Source organism: Moschus berezovskii, chromosome 13 (genome assembly GCF_049115385.1).
Source record: "Moschus berezovskii isolate FMDL1 chromosome 13, NW_MosBer_1.0, whole genome shotgun sequence".
NCBI classification, from domain to species: Eukaryota; Metazoa; Chordata; class Mammalia; order Artiodactyla; family Moschidae; genus Moschus; species Moschus berezovskii.
This window is the reverse complement of record NC_142472.1, coordinates 16,933,423-16,953,912: the sequence shown is the minus strand read 5'-3', so window position 1 is coordinate 16,953,912 and position 20,490 is coordinate 16,933,423.

The window sequence follows — 20,490 nt, the reverse complement described above, 5'->3', positions numbered from 1 at the left end:
GCAGAGGGAAGCAAAGCGCAGGCAGCGATTGCATCCTGCAGGCCCTGGAGGAGCGAGGTTGTGCCCTCCCCGGGCGAAAGGGGGACCCCGAGCGAACGCGGGGACGCGGAAACCGCAACTGCTGGGCGAGCCGGCAGGGGCCACAGGTATTCGCCGCGCCTCCGCTTTCCGCGGCCACTGGGCCTCCGCCTCGAGCTCGGGCTGCGGCGGCCGGGCGCCCCAGGGCGGCCCGTGGTTTGTCTCCAGGCTTCCGAGGTTTCCTCGGAGGTTCCCACGCCTGCCCTCCGCAGCCCGCGGGCAGGCGTGGTTCAGCCCAGGCTCTGCGGCTCTGCGCTCTGGAGCCCACATTCTCACCCGGGCTCTGCTCTCGCAGCAAGCACATCCCTTCCCGGGGGTGGGGAGGACCCGAGAGAGGGAGCAAAGCCCAGCGCGAGCGCCTGAGCCAGGAAGTCATCTCAGCTCCATCTGAGCTTGCCCTTTGGCTGTGACTCCGCGTAATTTAAGAAGCGCCTGCACGAAGTTCGGGGCCGGGGAGGAGTCCTGGGGTGGAATATACAAAAAGTCAGCTGTGCCGGCCAGAAACGGAGAAAGGAATTCTATCCTGCACCCAGCCCTGGCTCTGAAATTCTGAACCTGAGCTGGTGGGTGTTATTTCAGGTCAGCCACGGTTCTGAGAAGGCAGGAGGGCCAGTTTCTCCCCCTTCTGCTTTAAAGTACAAACCATCTGAGCCTCCAGGACAGTCAATGCTCCAGATCAAAACCCTGTCGTGTGCTCTAGGGATTTCCACTTGCTCGGGGTAGGAAGGAGGGTGGGGGATAACAACTCTGTAGGTTTGGTTTTCTTTTATTTTTTTCTAAATCAACATTAGCAAAGACTTATTTCATTTATTAGATAATTATTGAGTATCAGACACTGTGCCAGGCAGAACCCTGTCACGGTTCAAGGAGTTTTTAAAAGCGTTTTATTTTGTAGAAAGCAATGACTGGCCGCATAACAACAGGCAATGTATTTTAAATACGTGCACTCTAACTGGCTGTGATGGTTTCCTTAGAAGTCATCTGAACTAGACTGTCACTGATGGTTTAAAGACTGTGGATCCTAGAAATTATCAACTACTAGGTTCTGCCCTGAAAACGATCTCAGCTCCCTACTTGGAGCTATAACTTTTCAAATGTATTTAAAACTGTAACTGTAACCCTTAATAGATCAGAAGCCGGGGAATTCTAATGAGTTTTGATGTAGAACATATTTTGACTATCCAGCCATCCCTATGTTTGAAACGGTACGTTTTAAGAAAAGAGTTTTATTTGCTTTTTCCAAAAATTTCCGAAGGCCAGCATGTCCATGAGGCAGCACATTTTTCAATTTTGAAATATTGAGTTAAATGTAAACCTCAAAAGGAAAAGGAAAGCAACATTTGTTCTGATCTTTGCTCTAAAAATGCCTGAGCCAATTTATTTTTTAGTTGTTGATTTTTAAAGAAACACTTCCACCCAGAGGTGGCATGTCTAGGAGCTGGGCCCATTAGGTTTGCATTTTCTCAATCTGAAAGGCATGTAAAGCAGCAACATTTGTAAATTCGGTATGATGATGGTGTATGTAAATTGAATACTTAACTGCAAAACCTCGTTAAATGTTAATAGTCTGATGTGTCACATAATATGACAAAAATGCAGATTTATGTTCTTCAGGCTGTTTTCTCTGATGTCAAGTGAATTGTATTGAAGTTTCTTATAATACTGAAGATATACTATCGGTACTGAAAAACTGAAGATTTTCTATCATCAGCCTATATTTTCTTGATCTGTTTCTGAAAGTTATGTTCTGTTGTGTAAATGGTCATTTCTTCTGGTCTGCGTATTGGGTGATAGGATTCAGAGAACAGTTGCTAGGAATACAGGCAAGTCTCGTTTTACTGTACTTCACTTTATTGCATTTCATGGATATTGTGTTTTTTACAAATTGAAGATTTGAAGCAACCCTGTGTCGATCATCCTTCTGTGCCATTTTTTTCTAACAGCATTTGTTCACTTCATGTCCCTGTATCCCATTTTGGTAATTCTCACAGTATTTCAAACTTTTGCCTTGTCTTTACATTTGTTATAGCTATCTGTGATCAGTGATTTTTTTAATGTTACTACTATGCTCATTGAAGCCTTAGAAGATGGTTAGTACTTTTAACTATAAAGTATTTTTAATTAAGATATATGATTTTTTTGACTTAGTGGTAGATACTCTGCCTGTAATGCAGGAGACACAGTTTCAATCCATGAGTCAAGAAGATCCCCTGGAGGAGGAAATGGCAGCCCACTCCAGTATTCTTGCCTGGGAAATCCCTTGGACAGGGAAGCCTGGTGGGCTACAGTTCAAGGTCACAAAAGAGTTGGACATGACTTGGAGACTAAACAACAAGAACAATTTTTTTAAGACATAATGCTATTGCACACTCAACAGACTACAATATAAACATAACTTTTATAAGCTCTGAGAAGTCAAAACATGTATCCCCTGGTTTATTGTTGCATTTGCTTCATTTTGGGCTTCCCTTGTGGTTCAGCTGGTAAAGAATCTGCCTGCAGTGCAGGAGACCTGGGTTCGATCCCTGGATTGGGAAGATCCACTGGAGAAGAGAAAGGTTATCCACTCCAGTATTCTGGCCTGGAGAACTCCATGGACGATATAGTTCATGGGGTTGCAAAGAGTCAGACACAACTGAACAACTTTCACTTTTGCTTCATTTCAGTGGTCTGGAACTAAATCCCCAATATCTTCAAGGTATGCCGATAACTGAAATGATCAAAAAACAGGTCACTACTCTCAGTGTAAGGCTTACTTCCTTTTCTAGTGGAGTTTTTCTTCCACCTCTGTCCTTCACATGTTTTAAAAACAGCCATGTACATGAGTACATTTAACACACAAATATCACATTCCTTTGCTTTTAAAAATCAAACACTGGGAAATAAGAAGCAGCATTAATGGAGCTGTCACTTCCCAGGTAACTGTGAGAGTTACTTTGGAAATCAGGCCCCGATGGTTCTCTCGGTGAAACATTTCTAAATCAAAAGCTGGCCTGGAAAAAAAAAAAAAAAAGCTAGTCTGACCATCAGCACCAGGACCAGGAAGCACTTGGGGTCTCCATCAAGGCAGGACTGTATCAGTGCCACTGACCAGAAAGGAAGCAGGTGTCCATCTGGGGAAGATGAGAATCAGCCAGAAACTCTGCAGAGGGGATCCCACGCATCCGAGTTCCCAAGGACGGGGGACCAGCTGCCTGGCAAATAATCATTCATAGAGAGTAGAAATTCTGCCCTGGGAACATGTACAGAAAATAAATGACACACATGTTCATGATTAGCCTAGATGAGGGAGTTCTGGCAATCTTTTGCAAGGAGGTAGGAAAATCCATGAAAAAAAAAAAAAGTATTTTAAAGGTGTGGGTGTAAATTATAGGAATGCCCAAAACTGGATGAAAAGGTAGAGAAGAGAAAAGATATCAGGACTTGGGTGCCTTGTTTGTTAATTCATTTGTTCAGTAAACGTTTACTGAGCATCTACTAGCTCCAGGCACTGGTCAAGCTTTGGGGATATGGCCCCTTCCTGAATGGAGCTAACCTTGCATTCATTAAAATCAACACCTCCCATTGGTTGTGTTGCTCCAAGAAAAAAGCAATTCATCATTTATTACTAGGTACTGACTCTGTGTTTTGCTTTAGGACCAGATTGTCCCTCTGGTCAAGAGAACCAAAGAAATTCCAAATGGAGTTTTGCCCACTGAATCATTCAAATTTCAGTCCCTAAAGGCTGTCCAAACTCATCAATTTTCACATAGAGGAAAATTTACATTTCAAGCCCCTACATCTGCAATGGGGGTATTAGAAATATTAGCTCATTTAATCTACAAATGACACCTCAAGACTGTTTTTATCACCTTCTCACAGGTGAGGAAAATGATGCTCAGAGATGCTACATTTCTTACTCAAGCCGTACAGCTGTTTAGTGAGAGAAGTATGTTTTGAATCTAAATTGATCCTCCCAAAGCCTAACTCTCCTCCAGCATTAGAATCCATCGTGGAACTATGTGAAATCACCTTATAAACTGCAAGGTATTATGTAAATGTAAGTGAGGAATCTCTGTTGGCCATTAGCTCTGAGTTTATTTTAAATACCAGTTCTTCTAGTGATGAAATAAAAGACGTGACTATCACTTCATTATCATTAGTGAAATGATTCCTAGGCATCTTTCTCTCATGTGATTTTTTTCACTTGAATTTTTGATATAGAGATGGATAAAAAATAACTTATTTTTCTATCCATAGATATCTATCATTCATACCCCAAGATGGCTTGTTTTGAAAAATTTGTGTTCTCAAGCTAATACGTCTGATGTAGGCTCTTTGTGTGTTATTCTACTATGTTAAAGACGGGGTTCCTTCTAGTTAAGGCACTCCTCCAAAAAGAATTCAAATAGAATGAAAACCTCAGATTCATTTCCAACTGCTTACCAATTGCAACCCCACTAAGTAAATTTTCTTTATCATCACCTTCTGTAATTCTCAGAATAGTTAAACGTCATATGAATGCCAAATAGCATTCTTGGGACAGAAGGGATCTTTGCAATTTACTTATCAACTGTAGAAAAATACAAATAAATCTTTGGAACCTGGGCAAATACTGTGGATGCGGGAAGTTTCTCAGTACGTTGACCGGTGGAGCAGGCAGTGACGACAGCGTCACTCAAATGAGGAGCTCCGTAAGTCTTATTCCATTATTTCCTTTTTCTGAGGAGGTTGGAATCAACCAAGCTGGTAGAATCAACTGTAGAGATTTCCATTTTATGGAATGAATGGTATTAAGGAGAACCCAAGCTTCCATAGCTCAGTTGGTAAAGAATCCGCCTGCAGTGTGGGAGACCTGGGTTTGATTCCTGGGTTGGGAAGATCCCCTGGAGAAGGGAAAGGGAAATTCCCACTCCATTATTCTGGCCTGGAGAATTCCATGGACTAAGTCCACGAGGTCACAAAGAGTCAGACACAACTGGGCGACTTTCACTTCACAAGATCTCATAGATAATCTGAAAAAGAAAGGCAGGTGCAATATTGAATGATTCACCGAAGTTATAAGGCATTAAAGACGTAAAAATAAAGGTTAAAATGTTGATTTCCTTCTCTAAAGTCTTCTTGCCAGCTCCCAGCCTCATGCAGTTGTGTCCGTGGTGAAAGGTACTTTGTAGGTTAGTTCTTAATCACTGTTGTTGAGCTGTTGAGTCTCTGTTGCTTATGCTGCTAAGTCACTTCAGTCGTGTCCGACTCTGTGTGACCCCATAGACGGAAGCCCACCAGGCTCCCCCGTCCCTGGGATTCTCCAGGCAAGAACACTGGAGTGGGTTGCCATTGCCTTCTCCAATGTGTGAAAGTGGAAAGTGAAAAGTGAAAGTGAAGTCGCTCAGTCGTGTCCGACCCTTAGCGACCCCACGGATTGCAGCCTACCAGGCTCCTCCATCCATGGGATTTTCTAGGCAATAGTACTGGAGTGGCTTGCCATTGCCTTCTCCGGTTGAGTCTCTGTAGAGGCTTCCAAAACCTCTATATTCCTTTTGCAACATCCATCTGAATGTGAGTTTTCTGTTAACCTAATAGCATCTTTTCATGAAAGATGCTTGCAGTTTACAAAGGGCTTCCACAAATGTCTCCTTTCAGTCTTCTTAACACCACTGCAGGGTAGGAGGTTTTCATCAGTTTTGCAAACAGAGACAGGAGGCAACTCAGATGCAGAGAGATGCCTGAACTCTTCCATTGCAAGACAGCCAGGGAGTGCCAGGGCCAATGCCCCTCCTTCCAAGGCCAGTAACCCTTCCATGCCTCTACATGGAAACCAATTTGGGCTCCCCATTGAGCTGTCAGATTTCCTGTTTAAAAGTTCGAAGATCTACAGGGACATATAAATGATAGCATGATCAAGCTTTATTAACAGAAAGAGAGAAAGTTCAACTCTCCACTTCCCATGAGGCCTTCAAAAACGACCTTTAATTCTTCAACTCATTTTTCACTTCTGACCAGATGGCATAATATACAATCTGGGCTTGATGGAAACATGCTTATTTGCAGTCAGCTTAAACTCCTGCTTCTACTCTGTAGGATATTTCAGGTTCATGTTCAAAAGCTGCTTAGCTGCCTAGCTATTGGTCTCTTGGTCAGTGGGGGTGAGTGAATTATGCTAAAATAGTGCCAGCTTAGCTGAATTTTAAGGAGTTATTCACAGGAACAAAATGTTTGAAGCTTGCATTCTACTGGGTGTGTGTATCTGACAGCTAGGTGCTGGTTTGTTTTGGTTTTTTTGTGGGTTTTTTTTTTTTTTTAGTTACTTAAAGAGATTCTCTTTCTTTCCTCCTCCCCTTAAATATGCATCTTGAGTTGGTCTGTCTTCATCAATTTAACACTTTTGAAGGGTGTTCCACAGCCCTGCTTTAAGATGATGGACACTGCTGATCCTGTATGCAGCCACATCTGCAGCATCTCAGCCTCCACCCAGGGTGTTAACCAGATTATTTTTCTATCACTCTCGCCCACACTGAATATGCTGAATACTGTATCTCTAAACTGGCCAGCCCACTCTCACAGCCTGAGTCTCTATTATCGGCAGCCACAGCATGCATGTTTATTTAGTTTCTAGTCCTGAGGGAATCCTCTCCATGTACCCTTCCCCAAATAACAAAATCTTTGGATTTTTCCCTTTTCTGTTACATCTCCTGAAATGCTCATCGTCATACATGTATTCGGAATGGTTACAGAAAGCTGTCCCACAAGAGGTACGTGTCCCTGCCTGCTTTGAATTCTGGCACACAATGGCAAGGCGACTATTTTATGCATGCCTGCCTTGTGTCTTCTGGGCTGGTTTCGGTCCCAGCGCATATCCCCCTGCTGCAGTAAGCACAGCAGCTTACAAGCTGTTCGAAAATGTGTGTCCTTCTTTATTTCACATCCTTGCCTTGTTTGCTCTGGACGTGCATTTCCGTGCCAGGCTCCTGGTCAGGGCACAAGCTGATTCCTTAACTGTCGATATCAGGACAGTTCTGTAAACCAGCCTATGCAAGGTAGCAGATTTGTATTTGCACGCTGAGCGCCTTAGTAGAGACAGTTAACAGAGGTGCTAAAATGCCATTGAGGGTGATGGCTTGAGTGTAGTAGGAACACAGCAACTAGGCTGGTTTCCCTGTAAACAGCACACTTCATTGCAGAGACAAAACTTGGGACTTGGAAAGAAGGGCTGGAGTGGGGAGTATCTACCCAAAATGCCCCTAGATGGCATATGATTTCTTTACAATTGAATCTGTAAGAGGATACATTTACTCCAGTGTTTTTCTGTTTTTTTTTTTTTAAACAAAAACAACTATTCTTGGGAATTCTCTGGTAGTCTGGTGATTAAGACTATGCGCTCTCACTACCAAGGACCCAGGTTTGACCCCTGGTTAAGGATTACACAAACTGGGGCTTCCCTAATATTCCAGTGGTTAAGACTCTGTACCTCCACTGCAGGGGACAAAGGTTCGATCCCTAGTTGGGGAACTAAGATCTCACCTGCTTTATGGCCTGGTCAAAAAAATTTTTATTTTTTTTTTTAATTTATGGGCGATCTCACAAACTGCAGTGAGTCCATAAACCAAAACGAAAATGCACACACACACAACTGTATCAAAAATATCATTTTAAAAGGACTATTCTTTATTCCTACTTATGCTTTTCAAGCTGCTATAAAATTGCTAAAGGCAATGATTCATCCTGATGATTTTGATCCTTGAAAGAGAGTAGTTGATGAGGTATGATTCTGAGATATGATTTTGTTTCCTCTCTAGAGCAAATTTTTAGAAACGAATGAGCCTTTTGCTGGCTCTGGTATACCCAGGAGAAAGTGTGACTAAAAACATCTTAAGTACAAGAAGCTTCCTCTGACTGAACAGAGGAAGCAGGCTCGCCTTTCCGCGGGAGCAGACTCACTCAAGTGGCCCTGCTTTATCCTCACTCTTCATTAGTGAGAATTTGCACTTATACCTGGTGAAGAAGGATGACAGGCTTCCCAGGTGGCGCTAGAAGTAAGAACCTTCCTGCTGGTGCAGGAGACATGAAAGATGCAGATTTGGTCCCAGGGTCAGGAAAGTCACCTGGAGGAGGGCATGGCAACCCAATCCAGTATTCTTGCCTGGAAAATCCTATGGCCAGAGGAGCCTGGTAGGCTGTGGTTCTTAGGGCCACAAAGAGTCGACACAACTGAAGCGACTCAGCGCACACACAAAGAAGGATGACAAATCCTTGATAAATCATTATCAAGATTCCCACATTAGAGGCAGAGCACTGAAGGCCCGAGAGGTCAAGGGATCCATTGAAGGTCCTGGAGGAAGCATTTCTTTCTCCCAGTGTTTCCATGGCGCCCGGCATTGCCTGGGGGACAAGGATGGATTCCCACTGAGCAGGCAAGACCAAAGGAAAAGGCGTGCCTTCTGATACAGAGAAACAGGGCAGCCTGGGACCAGAAGAATGGGGGCCAGGCCAAGTCTGCTTCAGGGAGACTAAGGAATTGACCAGGAACCAACGACTCATGTTTACTTGCAGAAAGGGAATAACAAAAACATACATCTTATTATTGAATATATTTTTACCAAGGGGCTGCTGTGTAAATGGCATTGTTCTGGGCATTTTGTGGGAAAGTACAAAGAAATATTAAATTGGTCTCCTAGGTGCCTTCCACATGAGCACATGGCTTGTATGCATATAATAATGACTAAACGCATGCAGAGCACCAGACCCTGATGTTCTAGAACCAAGTGTAGTTGCTGAGCCAGAGTAGATGCTCAGTAAGTTTGTTGTAATAGTTAGTCACTCACTACTCAGCCTGGACTCACCCTCTGCCAAGGTGGTGGTGCGTATGATTTGACGGGCTAAAATTTATATAGCAGATTTTAAGGAGGTAAGATTTAAGTTGGTATTTGAAGTAAGCTTTAACAAAATTTTTAATTTTCAAATAACTTCTGACTTAAAATTGCAAATATAAGAAAATTCCTGTATACCCCTCACTCTTGTCTTCTTCAAATGTTAACATCTTACATAAACGCGGAATGATCATCAAATTAAAACCCACTGTTCTATTAAAGGTCATTATCTGGTCTAGGATCCAGGATTTAATCAAGGATCAGGCCTTGTATTCATCTCTCCCATTTCCTTACTTCTAATCCGAATCAATTCCTTCCTCAGACTTTCTTTGTCTTTCATGACCTTGACACTTTGGAAGAACACTGGCCAGTTATTTTGCAGAATGTCCCTCCATGTGAATTTGCCTGATGTATCACCTTGATTAAATTTAAATTGTGTCTTTTTAGCAAGAATTTCATGAATCACCGTTGTGCCCTTATTAGGCACACAGTAACACCATGTCTCATTGTAAGTGGTATTGAAGTGAAAGTTTCTCAGTCTTGTCCAACTCCTTTCAACTCTATGGTCTGTAGCCCACCAGGCTCCTCTGTCCATGGAATTCTCCAGGGAAGAATACTCAAGTGGGTAGCCATTCCCTTCTCCAGGGGATCTTCCCGATCCAGGACTCGAACCTGGGTTTCCTGCATTGCAGGCAGATTCTTTACCATCTGAGCTACCAGGAAGCCCATGGGTGGTGTTCGTTGTGACCATTTGGTCGTGGTGGCATCTGACAGGTTCCTCTACCAGAACGTTACTGTTTTCCTTTTGCAATTAATTTCTCATGGGAAGATACTTTGAGACCACGTAACATCCTGTTTCTTATTATGCTTTCCCCACTAATTTTATCATCAACCCATGGTTCTTGCCTGTAACAATTATTACTGTGGTGTTTGCCAAACGGTAATTTTCTGTTTCCATCATTCCTTTTGCACTTATTAGTCAGCATTCTGCTATTAAAGAGGAGCTGTCTCTTATCCCCTTTATTTATGCATGTGTATGCATGTGCACAGTCTCTCAGTCGTTTGACTGTTTGCAACCCCATGGACTGTAGCCCGCTAGGCTCTTCTGTCCAGGGAATTATCCAGGCAAGAATATTGGAGTGAGTTGCCTTACCCTCCTCCAGGGGGTCTTCCTGACTCAAGGACTGAACTTGCATCTTCTGCGTCTCCTGCATTGACAGGTGGATTCTTTACCACTGTGCCACCTGAGAAGACCATGTAACCCTTTCCTAATTCACCCACATCTGCTAGGATCAACTTGTATGGCCATACCACAGTATATACTTTGTTCCTTTATTTTTACAAGTGTGGTTTCGTTTCAATTATTTTTGATAATTCTTAATAGCATATATTATCCAAATAATGATGGCCTGGTATTATGAGACCTTACTGAAGATCACTGTTATTAAGTCTTGCTGAGAAGTGGGGCATGGTTGCCAAACTTTTTAATAGGAATTATAGGGTTATGGGGCCGAAAGCAAGGTATGGCAGGATTCGGCAGTTCGATCAAATCTGTAAGACTGTTAAAGGGGATTAGTGGCAGATCTGGGAATGAATTCAGTAGTGGAAAGTATAGTTAAGGAGCTAAATGCCAAGAATCTCATAGAATTTCTGTAAAAAAACCTCTTGAATGAATTATGGGGCTTCCCAGATGGCGCTAGTGCAAAAGAACCCACCTGCCAGTGCAGGAGACATAAGAGACACAGGTTCGATCCCTGAGCCGGGAAGATCCCCTAGAGAAGAGAATGGCAATACTTCAGTATTCTTGCCCGGAGAATCCCATGGACGGAGGAGCCTGATGGGCTACAGTCCTTGCTCCTGGAAAGAGCTGGACACGACTGAGCAGCTTGGCACGCACAGATGAATTACAAACTACGATTCCCTTATACTAAGAGTAAGAAGTCTTTGCCTAATTCAAATATATGCCTAGATTGAGTGAATGAATGTGTGTGTGTGTGTGATTCCTCTAATTACATGCAGAAGACAGAACAAAGATAGAAGGTCAGAGGCATTGGACTTAAGATTCTTCACCAATAAGTAGTACTTTTAGAAGCCCAACTATGTGTGGAGTTTGGAATCTTGCCCTGAATATTTCTCAGGACTCTATTGAAATATCCTCCTTGTCAGTGAGGTTCCTCTTACAAGCCCTGAGAAGGAATTCAGAGGTACAGTTTTTAGGCCAGTTGATATCTAGAATGACTCTGGGTGGAAAATGGCACGTGCTCATCTCTTTTGTTCAGTGACTCAATTGTGCTCGACTCTTTGCGATCCCATGGACTGCAGCACACCAGGCTTCCCTGTCCTTCACCGTCTCCTAGAGTTTGCTCAAACTCATGTCCACTGAGCCAGTGATGCCGTCCAAACATCTCGTCCTCTGTCGTCCCCTTCTCATCTCTTTAGTTCTTCCCTTAAAAAAGTAATTTGTGGGTATACTCTTGCCTAGCTTCTTAGTGTGTGCCCACTGAGCCTTTGGAGAGTAACAACTTAGGTCCAGCAGATAGAAAACAATAAAGTTTTCATCATTTTATTATATGTGCACCTCCTAGTGGGTGGCAGGGTGATTAAAACTTTCTATGGCCTGATTTAATTTCATCCTTATTTGCAAGGCTGCATTAGGATTTCCACATTCCTTATAATTTGGCATTTATGACACACTTTACAAGGCACTTGTGTAATGCGATATCAAACTTAAAAGTGGTATTGTATATATAGAAACTCTATTATTAAAAATTACTAAGTAGCTCTATTTGTTTACAGTAAAAGGAGACTCGCTTATAAACCAGATCGAAGATTCCTCTAGGCATAAAGACTTAATTAGCAACCTGCAAGATAGTCTCTCTTGTTTCACTATCTAAGTGACTTATTGCTACAAAATTCCTTGGACCAGCTTATGTCAATTATTCATCTTTCACTCCCAGACCAGGTGTATATTTAAATCTTTACTGAATTTGTTACAATATTGCTTCTGTTTTTTATTTATATTTATTTTTGGCTTCTCTGGGTCTGTTGCTATGCACGAACTTGCTCTTCTCTAGTTGCAGTGAGCGTGGGCTACCCTTCATTGTGGTGCACAGGATTCTCAGTGCAGTGGCTTCTCAGTGCAGTGGAGCATGGGCTCTAGGTGCACAGTCTTAGCTGTCCGTGGCATGTGGAATCTTCCTGGACCAGAAATCGAACCTGTGTCCCCTGCATTGGCAGATGGATTCTTATCCACGGTACCATCAGGTATTTTTGACTTGGACACATGAAAGAGTCTCTATACAAGTCTCACAAGTTTGCATCCAGATGTGTTTGAAAATCATCCTACAGAAGGCTGACTGGTCCGTACAAATGTGTTGACTCTGGAACCATGTCAGTAGCTCTCTCTCTCCGCATTAATAAACCAAATGGATCAAGCTGAGCCTGGGTTGTCTCCCTCATGGTGCAGCCTTCCCAAAGCCTTGTGTTCCTTCAAAGAATTTTTAACATCCCTCTCAGACTCCAAATTCCATGAAATAACTAGAAAGTGAAGCCACCTCCTCATTTGACTCTATCCACAAGCAATCCAAATTGCCACCCTTCCCTTTTGCCCGTTTTCATTGCAGATATTAAATTAGCAAGAAATACTGAGTGGGCAGGGAGGCCTGGCGTGCTGTGATTCATGGGGTCGCGGAGAGTCAGACACGACTGAGCGACTGATCTGATCTGATCTGATTGAGTGGGCTCTACTATGGCCAGGCGAGTGACCAGGGCCACCCTGGATATGACATCCAGAAACATTTATCTCTTGCACAGTTTCTTATTGTTACCCTCATTAAATTCTCTTTGCCAGAAAAGATCTAAAACTCTGGTTCTCAAGGTTAAGTCCTCAGACCAGCAGCACTGGCATCATGTGTTAGAAATGCAGATCCTCAGGTCTCACCCCAGATTTGCAGAATCAGAATTCCGGGAGTTGGGGTCCCCCCACCAGCACCTGTGTGATTCAGATTCACCCTGAAGTTGGAAAACTACTTAGATGTGCTCAGTCACTCGGTCATGTCTGACTCTTTGCGACCCCATGGCCTATAGCCCACCAGGCTCCTCTGTCCATGGGACTCTTCAGGCAAAAATACTGCAGTGGGTTACCATTTCCTCCTCCAGGGGATCTTCCTGACCCAGGGATCGAACCTGAGTCTCCTCCTGCATTCCAGGTGGATTCTTTTACCATTGAGCCACCAGGGAAGCCCAAACTACTAGCATACAGAAAACTACTGGTTGAGACAAATGTACGTGTATAGTGACTGGAAGCAAGTCTCAGTTGTCTGGGCTTTTTCTGATAGCTTCTCTTGATAAGGGGGCGTTTTGCCACCAAAATTTCTTGTTAACTGCATACTAACCCTGTGTCCAAAAATTGAGATTCTAGGATTTTCAAAAACCTTAAATGAGATTTTGTTCATTTGTACATCCTTTTTCTGATACTCAGCTGCTGCTACTAAGTTGCTTCAGTCATGTCCGACTCGTTGCAACCCCATGGACTGCAGCCTACTAGGCTCCTCCGTCCATGGGATTTTCCAGGCAAGAGTACTGGAGTGGGTTGCCATTGCCTTCACCGGATACTCAGCTAATCATTCCTAATTCAAATCTGGAGGGAATTCAACTTGGCCAATTCCTGTGTTTTGAGTTTAAATTCCAGATAAATTGTTACCTAATCCTTTTTTTTCTTTTCAAACAATTAACAATTCACCCATTACTCCTCTTACTAACATAATTCAGAGGAAATAAGAAAACAAAATCAATGTTTAAAAAACAGAGGAAACTGTCAAAGACCGTGTACATCCCACACACCGCTCAGTCTAAGTATCTGCCACATCTATTTATGCTCTTCCATGAATTCCTTATCATCCTGACAGTTGTTTTACATGGTTATCAAAAGTTCCGAAAAAGCTGAAGTAAAGCTAATGAATTGCCAGAGTAGTAATTAGTAAAAGTTTACGTGTATACACGAAAAAGACAGTTTGCAAGCCAAAGCTCTCAAATCAAAACATGAAATGAGGCTCAGTGTGATAAAAACATGTCGTTATCAAGTAGCTTATAGAGTGCGAAAACAGGGACTGTTTATTCTTCTATATGATTGGTTCGAATGTTAGAATTTTCAATGGTTACCTCATATCAACTTGGGAAATGGTTCAAGTTTTGCTTATAATTTCCAGAGGCATACGTGAAAAAATGATCCTGTTCAAGTTAAATAAGTTAAATGAAGCTTTATTTACTTGACTAAACTGGTTTTGTCTTCCCAAGGAATTTTCAAGACAAGTCTCTGTTTTTTATTTCAGCATCTTAAAAATCAAATATTTAGTCATTACATGGTTCAACCTGGAAGAAAACATTAGGATTATTTGAAGAAACCAAGAATCTCAGAAACGAATATCACAACCCCATTTCTCAGATGAGTTAACTGAGGCATAAAAAGGTTGATTGGATATAACTATTAGCCAGAATTCTCTGCTGATCAGCTCCAAATGCAAATCCCTTTAAGTCGGATTTCCAACTCAAAGATATTTTAATCAAATAAATTATAATAGAAAATCTCTCTTCTATTTATGAATAAAACTCAATCTGAACATAATCCTCGTTAACACCTGCATTTCATAAGCGGCTGGATAGGATAAAGCATTTTACTTTGTGGGAGTGACAAACGAGGTAAGGGTTTTGACGTACGATTTGGAAACGGCTAGAGGAAATGGGGCTTCCCAGATTGCACTAGTGGAAAAGAACCCACCTGCCAATGCAGGAGATGTAAGAGTTGAGGGTCCAATCCCTGGATCGGGTTGATCCCCTGGAGGAAGGCATGGCAACCCACTTCAGTATTCTTGCCTGGAGAATCCGCATAAACAGAGGAGCCTTGCGGGCTATAGTTCACAGGATCGCAGAGTTGGACCCGAGTGAAGTGACTTAGGACAAATGCAGAGGAATTGGGAGCAAATGAAAATTACCCACACACAGACACTCACACAGACATACACACATGTACACACACATGCACAAGACACGATATTCAAATAAATGTCGACTTGAGTGGCAAGGAGGTCGTCCTCCCGAATACTCTGGGTCTTTCTCCACTTTCCCAGCCTCTCTTCCAGACACATGATTAACTGAGCATGAAGACCAAGGCAGGTAAGACTCAGGTGGTTCCCCCATTCCTCTCTTTCTCTTCTCTGGCCACCTTGGAGTACATTCCAAACCTGTATGCTCAGTTGTGTCTGACTCTTTGTGACCCCAAGGACTGTAGACCATCAGGCTTCTCTGTCCACGGGATGCTCCAGGCAAGAATACTGGAGCCGGTTGTCATTTCCTTCTCCAGGGCATCTTCCCAGCCCAGGGATCTAACTCGTGTCTCCTGCATCAGCAAGACAATTCTTTTACCACTGAGTCACCTGGGAAGCCCATATTCCAAACAATGAAGCTACAAAACCAGGAAGGAGGACTGCCCAACCCACATAAGTGCTCACCCGAGAGAGAAATCAAACGCTATTGTACTAAGCCTTTGGTATTTAGGGACTTTTCAATTGCAGCACCTTGCGTTACATACCCCTTTGAATTCAACCTGGAAACCTGAAATTGAGTTGCACCTGGACTTCCTCTCCAGTCACCTGCTTCATCAGCAATGGGACCAAATCCTAATCTTTAAGTCAAATGTTGAGTCATCCATTCATTAGATAAATATTCTTGAGCACCTCATGTCTGTTGGGTATGCCATCATTCTTAAGAATTCAACTAAGACACACACACCTGCCCTTACATTGCAGCAGAAAAGAAAGAAAATCTAACAACTCTGAGCCAGCCCCCAAACAGAAGTAACTTCTTCCCCTTCTGAGCTCCAGTGGGGTCTGTACACACTTAGGTCTTCCACTCCCAAAGTGAAAGTGAAAGTCTCTCAGTCGTGTCCAACTCTTTGCAACCCAAAGGACTATACAGCCCATGGAATTCTCCAGGCTAGAATACTAGAGTGGGTAGCCTTTCCCTTCTCCAGAGGATCTTTCCAACCCAGGATCGAACCCAGGTCTCCTGTATTGCAGGCGGATTCTTTACCAGCTGAACCACAAGGGAAGCCCTTCCATTCCCAGGACTGCTGTAATTGGTAGTGTGAAAGTGAAACTGTTTGTCACTCAGTCGTGTCTGAGTCTCTGTGGCTCTATGGACTGTAGCCCGTCAGGCTCCTCTGTCCTTGGGATTCTTCAGGCAAAAATACTGGAGGGGGTTGCCATTTCGTTTTCCAGAAACACGTAGTAAGATATAAAACTAATGCTTTGGAACACTGCCTCTTTTCCCAGTAGGTGTAAGCTGTCTGATGGTGGAGAATTTACCATATTTATCTTTGCATTGTCTGTACATAAAAAGCTCTCATGGGCTTCCCTTGTGGCTCAGCTGGTAAAGAATCAGCCTACAATGCAGGAGACCTGGGTTGCATCCCTGGGTTGGGAAGATCACCTGGAGAAGGGAAAGGCTACCCACTCCAGCATTCTGGCCTTGAGAATTCCATAGACACAACTGAGCAACTTTCATTCACTCAAGAGGCTCTACATAAATAATGAAAAAACTTCCCTGGTGACTCAGACGATAAACAATCCACCTGCAATACGGGAGACCTGGCCTTGATCCCTGGGTCAGGAAGATCTCCTGGAGAAAGGCAGTCCTTGGGGCTTCCCTAGTGGCTCAGTTGGCAAAGAAAGTGAAAGTGAAGTCACTCAGTCATGTCTGAGTCTTTGCGACCCCATGGTCTGTAACCTACTAGGTTCCTCCATCCTTGGGATTTTCCAGGCAAGGATACTGGAGTGGGTTACCATTTCCTTCTCAGTTGGTAAAGAATCTGCCTGCAATGCAGGAGACCTGGGTTTAATCCCCAGGTCGGGAAGATCCCCTGGAGAAGGAAATGGCAACCCACTCCAGTACTCTTCCCTGGAGAATTCCATGGACAGAGGAGCGGGCAGGCTTCAGTCCATGGGATGACAGAGAGTCGGACACGACTGTATGACTAACTTTCACCTTCATAAATAATTACTGATGACTTACATGGAGGGATATGTTATGTTTGTGAAAGCAATTGCCAGAATTGTTTCTGAGATGTAGGGACTAGGAGCAAGTGTGTCTCGGAAGGCTTTGTGGTGATTTTCAGGAGCATCCGATTGTGATCTAAGATTTCATAATTAAGCGTTTTCTTCCTGTGTGCTGGCACATTGGGAGCACTCAGTAGGATGTTGAATGGATAAGCTAAATGAATGGGGTTCCCACTTTCTATTGATCCGTGGCTCTCTTGATTGAATGAATTCCTGCCCTAAGGTACTGTCACTAATTGAATGAGACATAGCATGCATTTTTGCAGCAAATAAAGACATTAGCAAACCCGCAGAATGAAGGAATATTTCATTTTTTCTTAACATCTTGAAAAATCAACAGACTTCTATAGTTTCTGGTCATTTAAATCATCTCAAATATAGTTTTCTTTACAGATTAGAACTTAGTTGGCAAAGTTTAGAGGATTTTTATTTAAAGTTTACTGAACTTATATAAAATATAAATTGGTAATCTTAAGATTCTGCTAACTAACAAAATTTTTCCAAGATTGAAAGAAGTGTATAGACTTTCATAGTAATTTAATGAGTTCAGTTTTCCAAAGCTCCTACCTTTCATAAAAAGCAAACTGAAGACTAAAGGGAAATGAAATGATCATATTTTTCTTCTAGTTTTAATTCCATTTTAGAAAAATAGTTTACATTTTTAGCAAACTAGAATTAATTTAGCAAGTGATAATTAAAAATTATAAAACATTTTGGTAAAATTTATTTTTATTTTGTTTCCCCCTTCTTCCTATTTTTTTTTTTTCTGTTGAGGAACACCACAAACACCATCGTTTTGTAAGTTATATTTTTATATTTTCTTATATTCTTTTTTGTTGTTATTGTTCTAGCATGATGTGATATTTTAGATGAAATTTTTGACCACTATGTAGCAACATCATTTGGGAGTATTAGTGAAGTAGTTATCTGCCTGTATTGATTTTATATTTCTAGATACTAATACTTTTCTTTTGAAGTATTATTTACCCTGCATCTTAAATTTCTTTAAGTAGTGATTAAATTATTAAGGTTGGATTTGCTCTTGTATAGAAATAAAGAGATTAATCCCACTCATAACACTATTCAGTGAACATAAAAGAGAAGCTGCTGGTTAAAAAAAGAAAGAAGGCTCAGAGGCAGCAGAAAGTTTAACCTGGCATAACGAAGCAAATGTAAATTACATTAAAGTACAGAGTAATAGCAGTAACATATGCTAATGACTTGCACCTTTTAATTAATGGAGTTGTTTATCGGGCTCCAGACAGCCAGGCAGGAGTCTCTCCTATTATTTTTGGAGGCGTACAATCTTGCAAATTTAAAGTTGTTAAGTATGGAACAAATCCAGTGATCTCCATGTAATTCAGAGGAGACTTTCCAAGCCTGAAGTTTTAATTGCAGATGTTAATGAGTAAGAAAAGTGACCAAAAAGTAATGATAGAGGAAGAAGCAGAAAGTAAGGCTGTGTATGTAGTAAAATGACAATTGCTTTTTTAAAAAGTCTTTAAACAGAAAAAAAGTTAGAAATAATTAAAGTTATTTGGAGTGTATATTTGAGTGGTGGTAGTAGCAAGTACAGATGTGAGAGTTGGACCATAAGGAAGGCTGGGCGCCAAAGAATTGATGCTTTCCATCTGTGGTGCTGAAGAAGACTCTTGAGGGTCCCTTGGACTGCAAGAAGATCAAACCAGTCAATCCAAGAGGAAATCAACCGTGAATATTCATTGGAAGGGCTGATGCTGAAGCTGAAGCTCCAATACTTTGGCCACCTGATGTGAGGAACCAATTCATTGGAAAAGACCCTGATGATGGGAAAGATTGAGGGCAGGAGAAAGGGGTGACAGAGGATGAAGTGGTTGGATGGCATCACTGACTCAGTGAACATGAGTCTGAGCAAACTCTGGGAGATGGTGAAGGCCAGGGAAGCCTGGCGTGCTGCAGTTCATGGGGTCGCAAAAAGTAGGACACGGCTGAGCAACTGAACAACAAGGGCAAGAAATGTTTTCCTTTCTTCCCACTTTCCAGTACTTCTCACCTTTCTTTTTCAGCATACCCCATTTTAAAGTGGAAATGTGACCACTGCTCTGCCGTGTTCAAAGATAGGTAAGGTTTTCTGCAGTGGGTCCGAAGACACCTTTTGGAGCAGAAGACACCTCAGATACAGAGAAGAGCAAGCCATCCCCTGAAGAAATTGGAGTGAGATGCAGTTCGCTCTCCACTGGGCTTGCTTTCCTGGGGAACCCAGGTCAAGGAGTCGGGAGAACTCTCCCTACCTGCGTGCAGCTTGAGCCCTGGAAGAGAGGAGCAATTAACAGGAACATCAGCGAGCATCTCCCAGATCAGACAAACCAACAACAAGGATCCTCTGCAAGCACCAGAGAGCAGACTTGAACAATACCCAGGAAGGCTCCCGACCTGGGAAATGAGAGTCTGATTGAAACGGGGGAATCCTGTGTATCACTGCACTGCTCAGACACTCATGCAGATCATGACTGTGAAACATCAACTTTCGTTAATGTTCTGATGACGCTGACCCAGTACTCCTTTCCTTCCATCACTCCTGTCAGTCAATTCTAAATTCTCTCAAGTTTGGGATTCCCAGTGGCTTTCCCGTTGGTCTACTTGCTCTCCTAGAGGTGGGTGTTGAAATTTCTTTTGTTACTGAGCCTGAGTTAATAAGAAATGAAGTGCACATTTTAAAAATATGCATTTGGAACAGTTTTGACAGATTTATACAACCAGGAAATCACAACCACTTCTAAGACATCAACATTTCCATCTCTCCCAGAGTTTTTTATTTTTATTTTTTAAATTGAAGTACAGTTGATTTACAATGTTGGGCAAATCTGCTATATAGCAAGCGACTCAGTTATATACATATATACATTCTTTTTTTATATTCTTTTCCATCATGGTTTATCCCAGCAGACTGGATATATTTCCCTGTGCTATACAATAGGACTTTGTTGTTTATTCATTCTAAATGTAATCATTTGCATCAACTAACCCCAAACTCCCAGTCAATCCCTTTCCCTCCCCCTACCTTGGCAACTACAAGGCTGTTATCTATGTCTGTGAATCTGCTTCTGTTTTGTAGACAAGTTTATTTGTGCCATATTTTAGATTTTACAGGTAAATATCACTCTCAAAGTTTCTTTGTGCCCCTTTGCATGTGATCCCTCCCAGTTCCCTCTAAATCCTTCATCATATCCTCAGGCAACCATCCATCTGCTTTCTGTCATTATAGATTTTTCCTTCATAAAAAATGTTTTCATTTTCTGAACATTGATATAAATGGAATAATACAGTGTATATACACTCTTTTGTATCTTGTCTGTTTAACTCAGCATAATGGGTTTGATGGGCTTCCCAGGTGGCACTAGTGGTAAAGAAGCCGCTTGCCAATGCAGGAGATATAAGAGATGCGAATTCGATCCCTGGGTCGGGAAGATCCCCAGGAG